Below are 16,397 nucleotides of genomic sequence, written 5' to 3'. Positions count from 1 at the left end.
GTTAGAATGACTTTTATCAAAAAGAAAAGAAACTAGAAATTCTGGCAAGGAAGTGGAGAAAAGGGAACCCTTATTTGTATACTGTTGATGGGAGTGTAAACTTGTGCAGCCATTATGGAAAACAATATAGAGATTCCTCAAAAAATTAAATGTAGAACTACCGTGTGATCGATCCAGCAATCCCACTTCTAGGTGTGCATCCAAAGGGAATGAAGACAGGATCCTGAAGAGAGATGTGCACTCCCATGTGCACGGCAGCATTGTTCACAATAGCCAGCACATGGAAACATCTTGAGTGTTTGTCAGTAGATGAATGGAGAGAGAAGATGTGGATATATATATACCAGGTAGGATATATATGCAGTGGAATATTATTCAGCCATAAGAAAGAAGGAAATCCTGTCATTTTCAATAACCTGAATGGACCTTGAAGGTACTATGTTAAGTGAAAGAAACCAGACAAAGAGACAAATACTGCATGATATTGCTCAATTGTGGAATCTTAGAATAAATAAATAATAAATAAAAATTCAGAAACAGAGTAGAAAAAAAAGTGATTTCCAGAGGCTGGGAGGTGGGGGAAATAGGCTTTCAGCTACAAGATGTATGAGGTCTGGGGGTCTAAAGTAAAACATGGTGATTATAGATGATAACACTATATTTTATAATTGAAATTATCTAGAGAATAGAACATAAATATTCTTATCCCCCCCCAAAAAGGATAAATATGCAAGGTGGTGGATGTGTTAATTAATTAGATGGTGGAAATGCTTTCACAGTATATATGTATATCACATCACCATGCTGTACACTTTAAATGTCTTATGATATTATGTATTAATTATATCTCCATAAGGCTGGGGGAAAAGGGACCCCTTAAGCTACGAGTATATTTCCTGTACTGTGTAATTCATTGCAGGTGATGGCATTTTGTGGGCTTTAAAACAAACAAACAAAAATGTCAGTAAACCAGCCAAAACAGTTAGCTTTGAAAGGTCCTGCAATATTGTAGATGCCTCTTCTTTGACATAATTGATGCAAAGCTGCCGTAAACGTGGGATCAAAACAGTAGTAATTACAGGGCACTCTCCTGTTAGGTGAGTATTCACACTCTTGAGGTCTCAGTGGAAGTCCTGGTCCCATCCAGAAACAGGTGGCACATGCAAATTGGGAGTAAAGTGTGTGAGTTGGGCGTGCTACACCAGCCAGTGCAGTGCCCTGGTACTGGTAGCCCCGAAACTCCTCCCACTCTGGGTCTGAGAGGTGAGGGAGGAGCAGTTACAGAGAGACAGAGAGCTCTGTGTAGGGGGCCGCCAGACAGGACCTGTGACCTGAAGGGACCCTGCGGGGAGGGAATCATTCTGCTCTTCTCTTCTGCTCTCCTGTGGGACCTCTCCACTGGGCAAACACAATAAGGGGTCAGAGAGTAAGGAAACCTGTTGTTAAATGTGTCAGCATCCTGGAACAAAACCAGAGTGGGAAAACGAAGGGGCTGGTGGAATCTTTAATCTTAGGAGACACCTCAGATGCTTTTTATGAGTGCCAACTCCCTGTTGCTTGACCTCTCCCACCCTAACCTTGCGCCAGGACATACCACAGATGAGCAGGTCCAGGTGTGGACACCCACACCCTTCAGGCTGCTCTGGTATTCTGTGATCACTTTTCTGATGAGGGCAGAGAAGCAATTCATTAACTGAGAAATTTGAGGACATTTCTTAATTATTTCTGTGTTTCATATGTCCTTTACATACAGGGAAGAGTTTAGATAGCTCTACACATCTCATCTTTCATTCCTGATAAAAAAAACTCAAGGTGCATGTTACTGATGGTAGAATGAGACATTTTATTTTACTTTTTAAAAGTCTCTTTTATGGTTGGGTGCAGGAAAATACAATGAGTTAGGAATTTAAAACCTTGGTGAGCCATATTCAGTTTTGGTTATTCTGGTTAGAAACAGAGCAGGCATTGAATTTTAGCCTCTTTGATTCAGATGGTTTTGATTTTCTGCCATTGGACATATTAAAACTTTGAAGACACAGAAGTACCATTCAGTAAACTGCTTCTTTCAGCAACTTTGGCTGTGTCCTGGCACACTGGAAGCCTTCAGTGTCCTTCCAGGCAGGAGAGTTAACTCTGAATTAGTCACTTTCTGTGCAAAGTCAGGAGCTTTATATCTCATACTAGGGGGCAGAGAAGAATTTTTTCTTAATGATTTGATCTCTTAGAAATATTTGACTTTTTACTTGATTTAAATGCTGAGATTCAAAGGCTCTAATAACAGAACAGTCAACTTGGCCAACAAATCTATAGAAAGAGAGATATGTACAAACTGATTTTTAGATCAAGAAGAACTTAAGCTATATGGATGGTAAAAGTCATTGTCGTCTTCCCTTTTCCTGGAATCTGGATGAAAACCAAAACCCGTGGCACCTTCCTTGGAATGTTCCTGGCCCTCAATTGGAGGCCCAAGTTCAGGACTCATGGGGAAACCTCTCCTTTCTATTTATGGTTATCAGCCATGTTTGTCAAACATAAACATAATTTATTTTTCTTTCAGGTCAAGGAAAAAAGTCACCTTGAACTTCCCATTAGTTTTCCAAGAACCGGGACAGGGTATGTTTTTGTTTCACAGCTTTTGCCCACGGGTAAGCTTTGTAGCCCAGGGTCATCCCTGTGGTCACGGGGCTTTGGGTTTGGAGAGCACCCACTGTGCGAGGCATGGTATTAATATTCGGAGGCTGTAAGCATGAGTGAGGCACGGGCCTAATCCTGAGGTGGTTTATATAATGCTACTCAGGAGATTGGATACATGAACAGACATAAGGCCTGCAGAGGAAGAGAGAGTGCCTCCAGAGATGGCAGAGAACTGTGGAGAAAATTACAACAGGGGAAAGGTCCTGTTTTTTTGGCTGGAGAGAGCACAGACACGGCTGGCAATGCGCCAGGCCTTGAAGGATCCCCAATTGAACAATCAGCAGTGTGGAAATGATTGAGTTCTGGCCTCAATGCCAAGCCTTAATGCTCCTTATCTATAAAATGGGATGATGTCTTTACCACCTATATCACAGGTCTTTTATGAGACTAAATTTTGAAAGGTGCCACAAACACATTTTACATTATATTATATTCTTAATTCTGTTATTTATTGTTGTGGCTATCAAATGATATCTATTAAATGTTTACACTTCTGTGATGTTCTGTGTCCTTCCTGGCTCATCTATAGTTTTCTAGGAGTTTGAGCTAAAAAAATATTACTGTTACTAATGGTGATTTATTAGGCTAGCTCCCCATAGGGAAGGTTTTATATGTGGAAGTCTAGCAGATCTCCCAGGTACAGTGGAGAGTGTCATTTATTACAGTGGAGAGAAGTCCCTGGACAGGAAAGGCTGAGTTCTGGCCTGTAGGGTAGAATCCGGCTTAGTATTGATGACTGTGTTAATGTGCAAAGGCCTAAAGTTCTGGGTTGGAGATGGCTATGGAACGTGGCAATTGGGACTCTGTGGTTTAAAAAAAAAATCACTTAAAAAAAGTTGACTTGCATTCTAAGATTTACTTTAAGAACTTGAGTTGACTTAGAGAAGTAGGAGATATGATAAATGCCTTCTTGGGAATATTGATTAAAATGTGGTGAATTAAGCTGGAGAACTTGGAACGTAAAACATTTTAGTGTTGTATGAGGGGAGGGATATAAATGTATGAGCTTAAGTTTAAGAAGCACATGCCACACATTTGGTGGGAGATGCTAGTTCCAATTCATTCCCCAAATAGGCCCCGTGCACATGTTTCAGCACCACCGCTTTGCTGTGATGATGGGACCACTCTTTGGAATTGGTGTAAAAAGGCAGTTTATGAGCCAATCTAGAAAACTGACTTTGTAGTTGAGTCCTTTTTTAAAATAGACTTCATTTTTTAAGGACAGTTTTTGATTTACAGAACAATTGGGAAGATGGTACAGAGTTCTCATATACCCTCTCCCCACGTTCTCGCTATTATTAACATCTTACATTAATATGGCACATTTGTTACAGATGTGAGCTAATGTTGATACATTATTATTAAGTAAAGTTCATAGTTTGTTCAGATTTTCTTAGTTTTTACATGGGTCAAAAACTGTCTTTTTTCACTCACTACTTTATCTCATCACATGGAGAGGTTGTTTCCTGAAAATAGTGGCTTTTCAACATATATTTGTTGAGTGAATAAATAAATAAGGTGCGGTGCCTGCCCTTAAGTTGTTATAATGTAGCAGGGAAGGAGCAGGCTACCCTGCAAATGACCTGTACACTAGTGCTTGAGAGTTTGGAAGCAGATGGGGCTGTGTTGGAATGCAGCCCGGCCCTGCCAGTTACTAACCTTTTAACTTGGGTAAGTCACCCAGCCTTTCAACACCTTTTTGCTCACCTGTGAAAAAAGGGTAGTAACAGTTCTCACCTTAGTGGGGTAGCATAAAATGAGTAAATGAAAGGACGCATGTGAGAGCGTAGACCAGGCCTCACAGATAGGAGACCTCTCAGTAAGGTTCCGCTCCAGTTTTTACCATGAGAGACAGAAGGTGATAAGTGTGATGGGGAGGTACAGAGTATCATGGGGAGTCAGAAAAGGGGAGATGTGTACAGTTTGGGGGGGGCAGTTAGAGTTTTCCAAGAGAAGGTGGCATTTGAGATTGACCTACAAAAATAAGTCAGCAATCACCAGAGGCACAACGACCAGAGAGAAAAAATGCCAGATTGAGAGAATATAATCCAGAAAGGTACAGAGGTGGTGGGAAGGTTTAAGAGACTGTTTCCTGGAGGAAAGATTATCTACAATAGATGGACTATAATCTCATATGGCAAGACAATGGGATAAAGGAGGGAGCTATAAGACAATTATTTTTGATGGATATAAATTTAAACTTCTAAAGTTTTCAAATATAGAAAAAAGTAGAATGCTATAATGCACACCCTAGAATCCCATCTGATTTCAATAATTTGACATTCTTCCTTAATTTACTTCATCTGTATGAACTTACATATATTATGTATTTTCTGAACCATTTTAAAATAAATTATAGATATCATGACATTTTACCTCTAAATGCTTTAGCATGCATCTCCAATAAGGAAGCTGCCTTACATCAACACAGTACCATTATAACACGATGGACACTCATACACAAATATCATTTAATATCAGTCTGTAGTTGAATTTCCCAAATTTGCCCCTCAAGTCTTTAGCATTTAAAAATGTTTTAAAACCAGAGTTCATGCAAAAGGACATGTAATAAATAAATAAATAAACAAACAAACATTTGTGTGTGTGTGTGTGTGTGTATTGTCATGCCTCTTCAATCTCTTAAAATCAAAATTCCAGCTAATACAGTAAGACTTTGAGGCTCTGGGCACTGAGATTATACTGCTTTGCTCCACCCACATCCCATGTGCTATCCATGTCATTAGAAATAAAAACAATACTGAATTTCAATAAAGGAAGTCCAAATAGATTCAGATTTTCCCTCCATGAAGATGATGACTTTGATGGTAGTTCTGAAATCTCAGGTAATTAAAACTTCGCATTTGCTGCCTTGCCTTGAGCAGCCCCACACTACACTCAAGGAATTCAAAAGAGATAGGATGTCACATTGTTTTTGGTGGAGCAGAATGTTTAGTGTGTCTGCCCTTCACAGGTAGGAAACCACAGCCTTCCTAGTACTGTGTAGACACACACAAGTGATTTGGGGTTCCGTTGTATATATACGCCTCCCGGACACTAAGTTCCAGTCCTTGTGGGTAATTTCAGCGTTTCGCAATATTTGTTTAAGGCAGAAAATCAGTTACGACTGTGGGTGGAGTTGTATGAGTATCTGACAGCTGCAGTGGGAAGCCTTACCTGGGAACCGGAAGAGAGCTGGAAAGCAGAGGCTGCACAGCCTGGCTAGTCCTACTTTATCCAAGAGTGCCCTGGGTGTGCCCTGGGAGCGATTGGGTTTCTTTATTTTCGGCCCTCCCTGAGTCACAGACGCCTGACACCCAGCGGGTGTCCGGATTTGCTGCAGGTGATAGAGTGGGTGTGAAATGCCCATCTGCCAGCGCTGCAACTTCTACAGTGCTCAGCATATAACCTGGCATCCACTGAAACACCACTGAAGAGCCGTTAGGTGTTGGGGGTGTTCTACAGGCTGGGCGCCCCCTCAATTCCCTGTTCCCAGTGATCTCTCCTTGTTATACTTAGGAAGTAGGGCTCCTCTGCGGATTGTTTCTCTCCACTTCACTTGCTGGGGCACAGTAAGTGCTGCTTTCATTTCTTCTGTTAAGCCTTTTGTGGAGCCCAGCCCACCCACCTCAGCTGGAAGAAACCCATTTCCACCCCTGTTTCAATTTTCTTGTGATTCTTTTGACCCACTTGGCAGGGGTTCAGTGTAGAGCCTACTTGTTTTTTCCTGTGTCCTTAATTTGTTTTGTCTTTTATTGTCTTCCAACTGAATGGATTCTTTCTTTCTTTTAAGAGAAGGGAACCTGAGAAAAACAATGCTTGTGGTGGTGGCTGCTTGTTAAGGGTAATTGCTGTTTTATGTTAATCTTCATGTTCAAATGAGTAGACAGGGAATTGTTAAATTCACCAACCTGTTTTCTCCCAAGGCTAGTCCTTTGAAGTATACTTATTGCTTACATAAAGATGCAGAATTGAAATATCCCAGTGTACAGTTTTTTGTGCATATATGTATAGCATTTAAAATTTTTATTTCCACCAGCAAGAGTCATTATAGAATACTTGGAAATTATAGAAGAGCAGAAAGAAGAAACCCAGAGATAACTAGCAATACCACTCTGTGAATTTATGTCTTGTCGTTTTAGTTTACATGTTGTATCTCTTCAGTGGGCATAATATCACTATAACTGTTGAGAACTTTTTGCTGCTCAAAACTGTGGTCCATTGATCAGCAGCATTGGCGTCTCTTGGGAGCTTATTAGAAATGCAGACTCTTGGGCTTTATCCCAGACATGCTGAATCATAATTTGTATTGAATGATATTGCATGTACCTTAACATTTGGAAGCTTTAGAACACAGTACACCCAAGGGGGCAAGTGAAATGGATATGATTCAAAGGGCCAAGACCTGTACTCTCTGTTTTTTTCCATTTCCCCTCTGTCACTCTTTCCTAAAATAATTTTCCTTGGTACATGATAAAGATAAAAATGAGGTCAAAATTTTTTTTAGCAAGGCATAGCAACTCTGTTGAGAAATCCAACTGTCTCATGCATAAACATTTCATTCAATGAGCATTCATTAAATTCTTACTACATTCCAGGCACATATGTAGCAGTTGTAGGCCCTGCAATCGGGGCTTGCATATACTGCCAAAGCATACAGAGGGCAGGGGGTCTGGCTCGTCCTGGGAGTACGCTGCAGGTTAGTGGTCATCCTGTAGTGAGCTGTGTCTTGAAACAGACATCAGTGAACATGAGTTACGAGCACTGCTAAACTCTGGAAAGAGCACAAAGTTGGATAAAATGGATCCCTTGCTTCAAGGATTGTATGCTTGGCTTAAGGATGGGGTAGTGTTCACAGGTATAACTAATAGTATCAAGCACCTTGGTATTAGGGTAGAACCAGAAGACCAGCTTTACCTCTGTGACCTTGGACAAACTATTTCACCTGAGTATCCATTTCTTCTGTTAAGTAGGATAAAATAATATTAAATACTTCCCAGAATTACTGTGTTTTTTAAATGAGATAACACAGTGAAGCACTTGCCTACAGTGGGTGAGGAATCGATCGATGCTGTGTGGTAAATATGTTAAAAAAGTGCTGAGTGCCAGAAACAGAAATATTAAGGAAGAACAAAGAAAAGAAAGGTTATTTCTACCTGGAAGAGGAGAGACCTGTGGACCATTGTGGCTTTGAGGATGTGAATCAGGAAAAGAGTGTGAAGAATGGACTCTTGGGAACCAGAGTGAAAGATGAAGCTGCCACTTTGAGACTAGATAGACAAAAAAAGAGATTATAGATACAAGGGATCAAGTTTGGTAGAGAGAGTTCGGTGTCAAAGATGGTAAGTTTGAGGCAACTTTGAGAGTTGTAGGTCTGGGATACATGATTGCTTACATGGGTTGTGATGCAGAGGCATGCCCCTGCTTCTAAGGAAAAGTCCTGAGATGGCCTAAAATTAAGTGACATAAGGTCTGGAGAATAGGGTACAGGGAGAATGGAGGATAAAGAGTCAATAGCCATGGGCTGTAGCTAACTAGAGATTGTGTTCCTGGATGAAGTCATTTAAACAATCATCTAGAGTGTCCCCAGAATACCGCATCCTCCTTGTGCATGACCAGTGTCTGACCATCAACAACCAATCCACAAGCCTTCTCTGTGCCCTAACCACCTATCCCCGGACTTCCCCTGCTTCCCGTGGTCCCACCTTCCTTACCTTTAGCCAGTGTGAATTTGATGAACTTGCTTTCCTTGAGGCCCCTCATCTTTGTGCCCTGTTTCTTGAGTTTGGTGGATGGGTTGTTTCTGTTAACTGGCCCTGCTGCTGGTGAAGCAGAAACTTCCTATCCCAGGATGCAGTCCTTATCCAGCTAGCATTTGTAAAGGCTCCATAAACCCTTTTTTTCAGAGATCTCTCAGTCTCTAGGGTTTTTGATTTGTCTGGCCTGACCAGGGGTGGGCATGGAACGAAGCGCTCAGCCTCCTCTGGTTGGGTGTTTGGTCAGTATAAATCTTGCAAAGGAACTCTTTATGGCTCATTGAACATTTCCAGTTGTTTAAGCCTTGAGACTTACCTCTTCAAAGTGGTTGGAGGAGAACTGAACTTCTCTGTCGCTAAGTTTTACCCACTGTCATCTTCTTCCTTGGGTCTCTTTCTGTCAATCTTCTTCCTCCCAATTAACCATCATTAATTGCAATAGAAGAGAAATTGGAAAAAGTGTTTTGGCAAATGGACTAACACCAGTGAGCTATAATCCTATTTATGTGAGTTTCCTTTCAGCCATAAACTACTTTATGACCCCTCTTTACATGGAATAGATGCAGCCTACAAGTAACCATGGTCACTGGATTTTATAGGTTATGGGTAACCTACCACATAAAATGCTAACAATTCACCTAATTTTTTTTATCTCTGTCTTGCTGTGTTTCTCTGTGTCTCTCTCTTCATCCATCTCTCTCTCTGTCCACACACACACTCACTTTTAGAAATTTTTGCTGAACTATTCCTTTGGTGTTTATTAGCTGGCATTCTTTGTAAAGAAGAGTTTCCCACTCTCTCCTTTTTCATGAGTATCTATGGGTTTATGGTTCCCTTTTATAAATTCAGTGTGTTCTAGTTCATCCATATTTTTGTTTTTACTATCCAAATAGTCCCACATTTGGCCAATGGGAGCCCTTTCAAGGCAGCTCCTATGGCTTTTGTCACATCTACATTAATATTTGAGCACTTCCTTGCTTTCTGGCATAATAAGATGTCTTAGGCTTATTTTGTGCTTTCCTTGCCCAGCCTTGGACCCAACTTCTTATTCCAATGAAGTAAGGTATTTAGAAACCAAGACCTAGGTACTCAAATTTTTCTCTTAAAAATGCATACAATGCAGAGAAAGTTAGAAGTCATCAATCATTTGTTTAAGCTCACCCATCCCCCAACTTCTGCTAAAATATTCCCACGGAGGCATTGGGAGTTGAGAAGTTGCAAGGAAAGGACCAGTGAGAAGAGGAGGCCATTGAAAGTGAAGGTCTTTAGGCTCTGGGTGGAGGTGGCATGGTACCGCAAGACGGGAAGTGAGGTGGTGCCAAAGACCAGATGAGATTATGCTCGAATTCTGCCCAGGGAGTGACTGGAGAGCCTGAGGAAATAATTTCTGCTTGTTATCCAGGTAGTCTCTGGTAACTGGTTGCCCTTTTTTATATCCAGAAATGCTAATAGAGTGTATATCCTTGAGCTATACATATGCTAATTCTTAGAGCAATTTAAGAAATATGGTTTCCATACTGAGAGTTCCAAAGTGCTCTGTATTTTCAGAGTCAGTGTGAAGTACGTATAGAGCATGTATATTTCAGCATGGCTTCTTTTAAAAATTAAAAATTTTAGTTTTTATGTTTGAATATTCACAATTGAATATAGTAGCTGCATTTACATGCTGATTATAATATTTGGTTGCAAATGATTAAAAGTGCATATCGGCAGCATTTTAAGCAGCAATTTGTGAAACATAGAAGCCAAGAATTTTGCTTCTTTTCCAAAGAAATCAGCATGCATTTGATAAAATGATAGAGTCTCTGAGGGAGATCCTGAACTTGAACTGACTCTTCTGGAACTCAGTATTTCCTCTGTGACCTTTATAAGTATATAACAGCATAATTAAAATATTCATTTTTCCTTTCTATTCTTTAAAACAAAACAAAACAAAACAGGAAGCCGGTAGCCTTTGTCTCCATTTGATAGGGAATCTGTGAAACTGTTTAAATTAAAAATATAAAAACAAATTTGAAACACAAGGATTTTGTTTTTATTTGTTTTTCATCAAAGTCAGCATTTTTGGGAGTAAAAAAACAAAATAAGAAAACAAAGACTATTACATCTATACTTTGTATAGCAGGAATATGGTTACTATTCAGATGTATATACTGAATGTTACAAATGCTTTCTAATTTTATGAAAAACACACACACACACACACACACACGTACAACCACTGACTTTTAATCCTCAGTTCATTAATGAGAATGGAGAATCATATTAAAGCAACTACTTTATACCAAATAGTTACTTGGTGTATGGTACCCCAGGAAGGTTAAACTAAAAATGGAAAGTGACACTTCATTTAAATGTGCTGCTAGCCAAGCATAGGAGAGTGAACCAGGTGTGTGGTGGCCAGATTGTCCCTTGTACTCAAAAATACCCTCCCCAGTTCTTCTGTGATGTCATATTGATGGGACTAATAAACACACTCATGACTAAGGAGTCACATCCTTATTGTCAAATGGATTCTTTTCAAAGTCAAGTTTCATTGTTGTTGGAAAAATTTTAATATAACAGTTCTTTTGTAGGTCATAAAGATCAGTCTCTCTCATCTTACTTTCTCTTTAAAACTCTCCAAGTGAGGCGTTCATTCCTATGCCCAAATCCATCCCTCCTTGTATTTCTTTAATCTTGATCTTGTTTGAAAGGAGCTTTATCCAGAACACAATTTCTTCATTCAGAACGAAATTTCTTTCAGGCATTTATAAAGCTTTATGCAATTATATAATTAAAAAATCTTCTTTCATCTGGATTTTACTAAATCCATGACTGTTTTAGCCAGTAAAAGCAAATTATATTTTGGTCTCTGTGATGGATTTATATATGTTGAACGTCCTACTAAAACTGTGTTGGCCCCTGAACTGTGAGCTAGAACATACTTTCCAGGGTTCAGTCATGAGACTGGATCTGTTCATACTTGTGGAGGAAGCTTCTGGCGTCCTTGTTCCTGGGCTGGGCTTCATTCTATTGACTGATTCACACATGAAATTAAAATGGGGATAAAAAGAACCTTTATGCGCCAGATGCTTTAGACTTATTTTCATATAGCGTATTATTTTTAATTGCAAAAATAGATGTGATTATTGTGGAAAATTTGGGTGCCATAGGAAAATGCAAAGAAAGTAAAAATTATTCTCTTTTATCTCTACTTAGCAGCTATAAAATGTGGATTTTTTTCTTTTAGTCTTTTCTCTAGGTATACTTTTAAATGAAATTGGAGCCATATTGAGCATACTGCTTTATAGTCTATATTCCCAAAAAGCAGTGCTTAACAATATTTTCCTACTTTATTAGATATTTTACTGATTAAAAAAACTGTTTATCCATTGTTAGATATTTATATTTTAAAAATTGCTTAACATGGTATTACTTAGAAAACTTCTCTGTACTTACCTTTATGCACATATTGGTCTTTTTGGGGGGGGGCAGGGATAAATTCAGTCTTTTTTCAAGTTACTGATTTCAAGGAATGATAAAGTAATTCAATTCCGTTTTTCCTCTCCAGCAATTATGGTTAAGCCCTCAAGTTCAGAGGGTCATCTTTATAACATCTCATCTTGTTCTGCCCAGAATGTTTCAGTAGCGCCTCCTTTATCTAACATCGTTAGGGAACTTCTCAAAATACATTTTCCCCTTAACTGAAACTGACCCTTAAATGTCTATACTTGGTAATTGTAAACATTGTGAGTGAGAAGCTTTCTAAAATTGTATTATATATGTTGTTATTCTCTTTAACATAATGAAAAGATACGAAAATTACAAGAACCCTTCTGGTTCAAATCATAGGCACCCTTGTAAACACTAATTATATTAGTTACTTCTGCAAAAATGTGATATAGGCATTTCTAAAAACCATAATGCTATGCAAAATCATGTCGGAAAACCCTAATTTTTTATGGGAAAATTAGGATCAGAGAAAAACACTCCAACACCATTACCAGGGACACATTAAAAAAATAAGATAGGAACTGAATAAAAATTATAGCACAATTTTACACATAATAGGTGATTAAGAAATAAATAGTACAATAAATATGGCCCTTTACCTTGACAAAGTCCTGATGTTTACTTGTAGACCCAGGCCCTGGAAGGGTTGTAGCTTATGAGATACTGTGAAGTGATGGAAGGAGGGTTAACTGAAACTGGAAAGAAAGTTGGCGCTCCCAGTGTGGATGGGTGTGGCTTATGGCACACTGGCGGAAACTGAGATTGCTGGTGGTTAATTGAGATATGGATTCATGTATTCTGCATATCCTTACACAGCTGGGTACTGCCTGGGTGCAGTCGTCTGCTAGCACCTAGGGTTTCTTGCAGCAACATCATGCGTAAATATGAAATTCAAGTTATGCTCAAATCGTTCCCTGATAAAGCAATCTTGGAACAAACACAAGTGTTAGAAGCACAAGCATTACAGTATAGTGTGCAGTAATATGGAGATGTCGAGGGGATAGTGTGCTTGTTTCTATCCAAAATAGGCTTAATACATGTAAAGCACTTAAGGAAGAATCTGGCACAAGACTCAACACTGTATAAGTGTTGGCAGCAACAATGACAATAATGATAACTAATGCCTGTTGATATTTTGGGGTTGTCTGCTTTTCAGTCAGGCCCGCCTGTGGTAGCAGGGTGTTCTGCCTCCTCCTAATTGGCCTGTTTCTCAATCTCTTGTGGCTTTTAAATGGTTCATCATACTTCTTAGAATTATATCTAGCATAGAGCCCTGAGTGAGAGAGCCTAAGGATTGCACAGACTTTAGGCTGTAGTTGACCTGAGGCATGTGTTTTACCTACTCAAACTTCTGGATCTTATGAATGAGTTATTACCTCTGTATTCATTCCCAGGATTGTTGGAGAAGGAACTTTTGTTTTGAGTGAGCTTATTATCATGCAGAATTTTCAGATTTATTAGAAGAAAAGTTAATACAACTTCCAATTCTCACCTGCAGAAGTGAAGTGTGCTTAAATAAATACATGGGAAGGGTATTTAGAAGTTGTTGATGATTTTAAGTTGTTTTGTTCACATCTATTTACAACTGCTTCTGTGTTTGTGAGATGAGCTCATCTTTGGAAGGTGGGGCAGGCAAGTGTGATTTCAGAAGACCTTCCCTCCCAAATCAAGTATAATTAGAAGTCCATATCCTCCCTCAGTTGCTTTTTATGACTCTCTGAGAAGGACATTTTTACAGTGAACAGTTGCCAAGAAGCCTTGCTGGTTCCTGCTTTAGTAACTTTAATAATGATGACAGTTCAAAATGCCATCTAGATTTAGCAAGCCTTGTTAGTATTGTCTGAAGGAAAAGTAGCTAACATAACTCATCATTTATAGTGTATTTTAATTATTCAAAGAGACTCTGAATAGCAATGGGATGTTTTGATTTTTAATTCTAGATCTGACTTTGAATTTCAACTTTTGTTTCTACAAAATTTTTAGATTTATTTGGGCTGTCTGACCTCATTGAATGATTGCTGTTAATTAACAAGACTTTGTGGGAAAAGGGAACTTGCCTTCTGAGCTTTGTACCAAAGACCTGGGAAAAGTAAGTAATTTTCTAACTTGCTATTTATTATTATTATTATCCTGTTATACTTCACTCAGAAAGTTTACAGTGGGTCTGTGGCATTTCTACTTTTTGCTTTGTAAGTTTTATATGCACTTAAGGATTTGAAACACAGAAAGAGACTCAGGAGACCTTTAAAAAAAACCTTCCAAAAGATTAGGATGACTTTCTGCATTGTGTCATTTCTTTTGGATTTCATAAATGGAGTCCTCAAGATTGTGATAAAACCTTTTATCAGGTGTGCAGTAGATGAATTAAACTTTAAAGGTAAGACAGTGTAATATGGTGTGATAGAAAAGTGAATCCAATTTTCTGAGCTTCATGAGTTTTAGACTTTTAGATAGGTGCTTTAGTTCTGAATTTTTAGAATAAGAACAATATCTGTTTGGTTCTTTTTTTGTCTGGAAGGGAAAACAAAATGTCAAATCATTTGCTCAGGAAGTCCCTCCTGTAGCGTGGTCTTGGAAGAATTGATGCATCTGTCAGTTTTATTATCTTACAACTTTTTAAAGGTACTCTGAGATAGTCTAATTGTGACACCTGTATCAATGGTTTTGCAATCTTTTAGAAAAAATTGTTTGGGGCCATAGAGTTCAGTTTTATTTCTCAATCTTTTTGTAAAGGTAAGATGTGCCTTAAAGATAATAAAATCTGTCTACTTTTTTGTAGATACTAGTTGGAAATATAAATGGCCTGTAAGAATGTAAGCAAAACAAAACATGCACACATGCAGACACACAGAAATCTTCTTTCTGGCATGTTCCAGGAACAATAACATTGGCAATAGAAAGTATTCATCCATTAAATTACTAGATAGTTTTCTAAACTTTGTATGTTTTGTGTCTTACAGCTCCTCTACATTTCTGACAGTACAAAAGAGCTAGTTTAAACATGTCTAGTATAAAACAAGGCAGGAAAGAACTTTACTGTAGAAGTTCCATAGAAGCATTAAACAGTAAGGTCAGATTTTATTGTTATATTGTATGTACTATAAATTTTTGCTTATGTTAAATTGTATATTTTGTAATTATAATAAGGTAAGGCCTTTAGTTGTGAAGACTTTTTGAAATTAAATAAGATATTCATATTGAAAAAGATAACATACATACATACACATACACACAGTATTCATATGCCATGTATATAATTTCTGAGGGCTGTCAAGTCTGTTAACGTATAAATCAGTTGAAAGCAAGGACTTCGAAAATTTTCTCCAAACTTTTTTTTTGTTATAGTGAAATACTGTTGTCAGTAGAATTTAAAAAATGATAGCTGTTTATTTGGTTGAATTTTATAGTTTTGTATTCACATATTAACCTGACAATAAAAGAAATCATGTGCTGTTGTTGTTATTCGGTGTTGAAAAGATTAAAAGAGGATTATGTTGGAATTCACCAATCTGTCCACAGAAGTAGAATGAAAAGGGCAAAAGATTAAAATTCTCTGCCCTTCAGGATCCAGATATTTGCAGTGGTGTTTAGATTGGAGATATGACTTAGCACCAGAAAGTAAGCTACTTAAACTGCCTTTCAAATAATTTAGCATCTCTTTAAAATTTAATATAGTCTCCAGTGAAATGTTTTCCTTCCCTTATACCAAAAATTCCCTTTGTGACATTGTTGTAGAAGTTATGTTTCCATATACAAGGCATCTTGTCGGACTTTTGATCACAGTAAGAAGCTGAAGCCTGCTCCAGTGTTACCAGACCGATCACAGCAGAAAGGTCCCTGTTTACTAAAACTGATGTCATAGGTGAATACATAATGGAAGGATGTTCACAATTTGCCTTGAAGTTTAAAAAAAAGAAGAAGAAGGTGGTTATAATGCATAACTATATTCCACATGAATCTAGTCCTGAAGAACTAGTTATATGGAAGTAAACATTAAGGGAGAAGGTGGGATAGGGGTAGGATGGAAGTTCTTCCTGAAATTTACAGAAGTCCTGAGAGCAGGTTTCATACAGTACTTTGAAAACTGTAAGGGGTATTTAAATGTATTGGTGATTTCCCTTTGGGGAGGCAAATGCAGTTTTAGGGAATAATTCAGAACCCTAAACAACCTCCACATTTCTTTTGAACTTCCCTTTGTCCTCTCCTTTTATTTTCTTCTTAATCACACATGTGTTTTCAGTCTTTGTTGTCTCAAGTATTTTATTTAATTATTTGAGGTAGATTTCTGGAAATTTGAGCCTGTATTATTGACAAAATATAGATGTACTTTTGAAGAATTAGTCATGGATTATTTAAAAAGAAGTAGAAAATAACTTCTATTTTATTATTCTATTTAACATATGTATATATTTTTCTGTTACTACTGTAAGAGTAGTATGTGCTGCAGTCAGTATC

The 16,397-nt window shown here is 38.2% G+C and overlaps 1 protein-coding gene across 7 annotated transcripts in view; it reads left to right on the top strand.

Moving 5' to 3' along the window:
• Positions 1-16,397, top strand: part of APBB2 (amyloid beta precursor protein binding family B member 2) — a 395,114-nt gene that overhangs the window by 99,045 nt on the left and 279,672 nt on the right. For 6 of the 7 annotated variants that reach the window (XM_057502176.1, XM_036908553.2, XM_036908550.2 and 3 more), the window contains exon 3: positions 13,926-14,031. The exons of the other annotated variant lie outside the window; for it this stretch is intronic. The gene's annotated coding sequence lies outside the window, so the exon portion shown is untranslated. The remainder of the gene's footprint in view (positions 1-13,925; positions 14,032-16,397) is intronic. 7 annotated transcript variants of the gene reach the window in all.

The sequence above is a fragment of the Manis pentadactyla genome, chromosome 5 (assembly GCF_030020395.1).
Source record: "Manis pentadactyla isolate mManPen7 chromosome 5, mManPen7.hap1, whole genome shotgun sequence".
NCBI lineage: Eukaryota > Metazoa > Chordata > Mammalia > Pholidota > Manidae > Manis > Manis pentadactyla.
The sequence above is the reverse complement of the archived record's forward strand: the minus strand, read 5'-3'. Positions and strand labels throughout refer to the sequence as shown.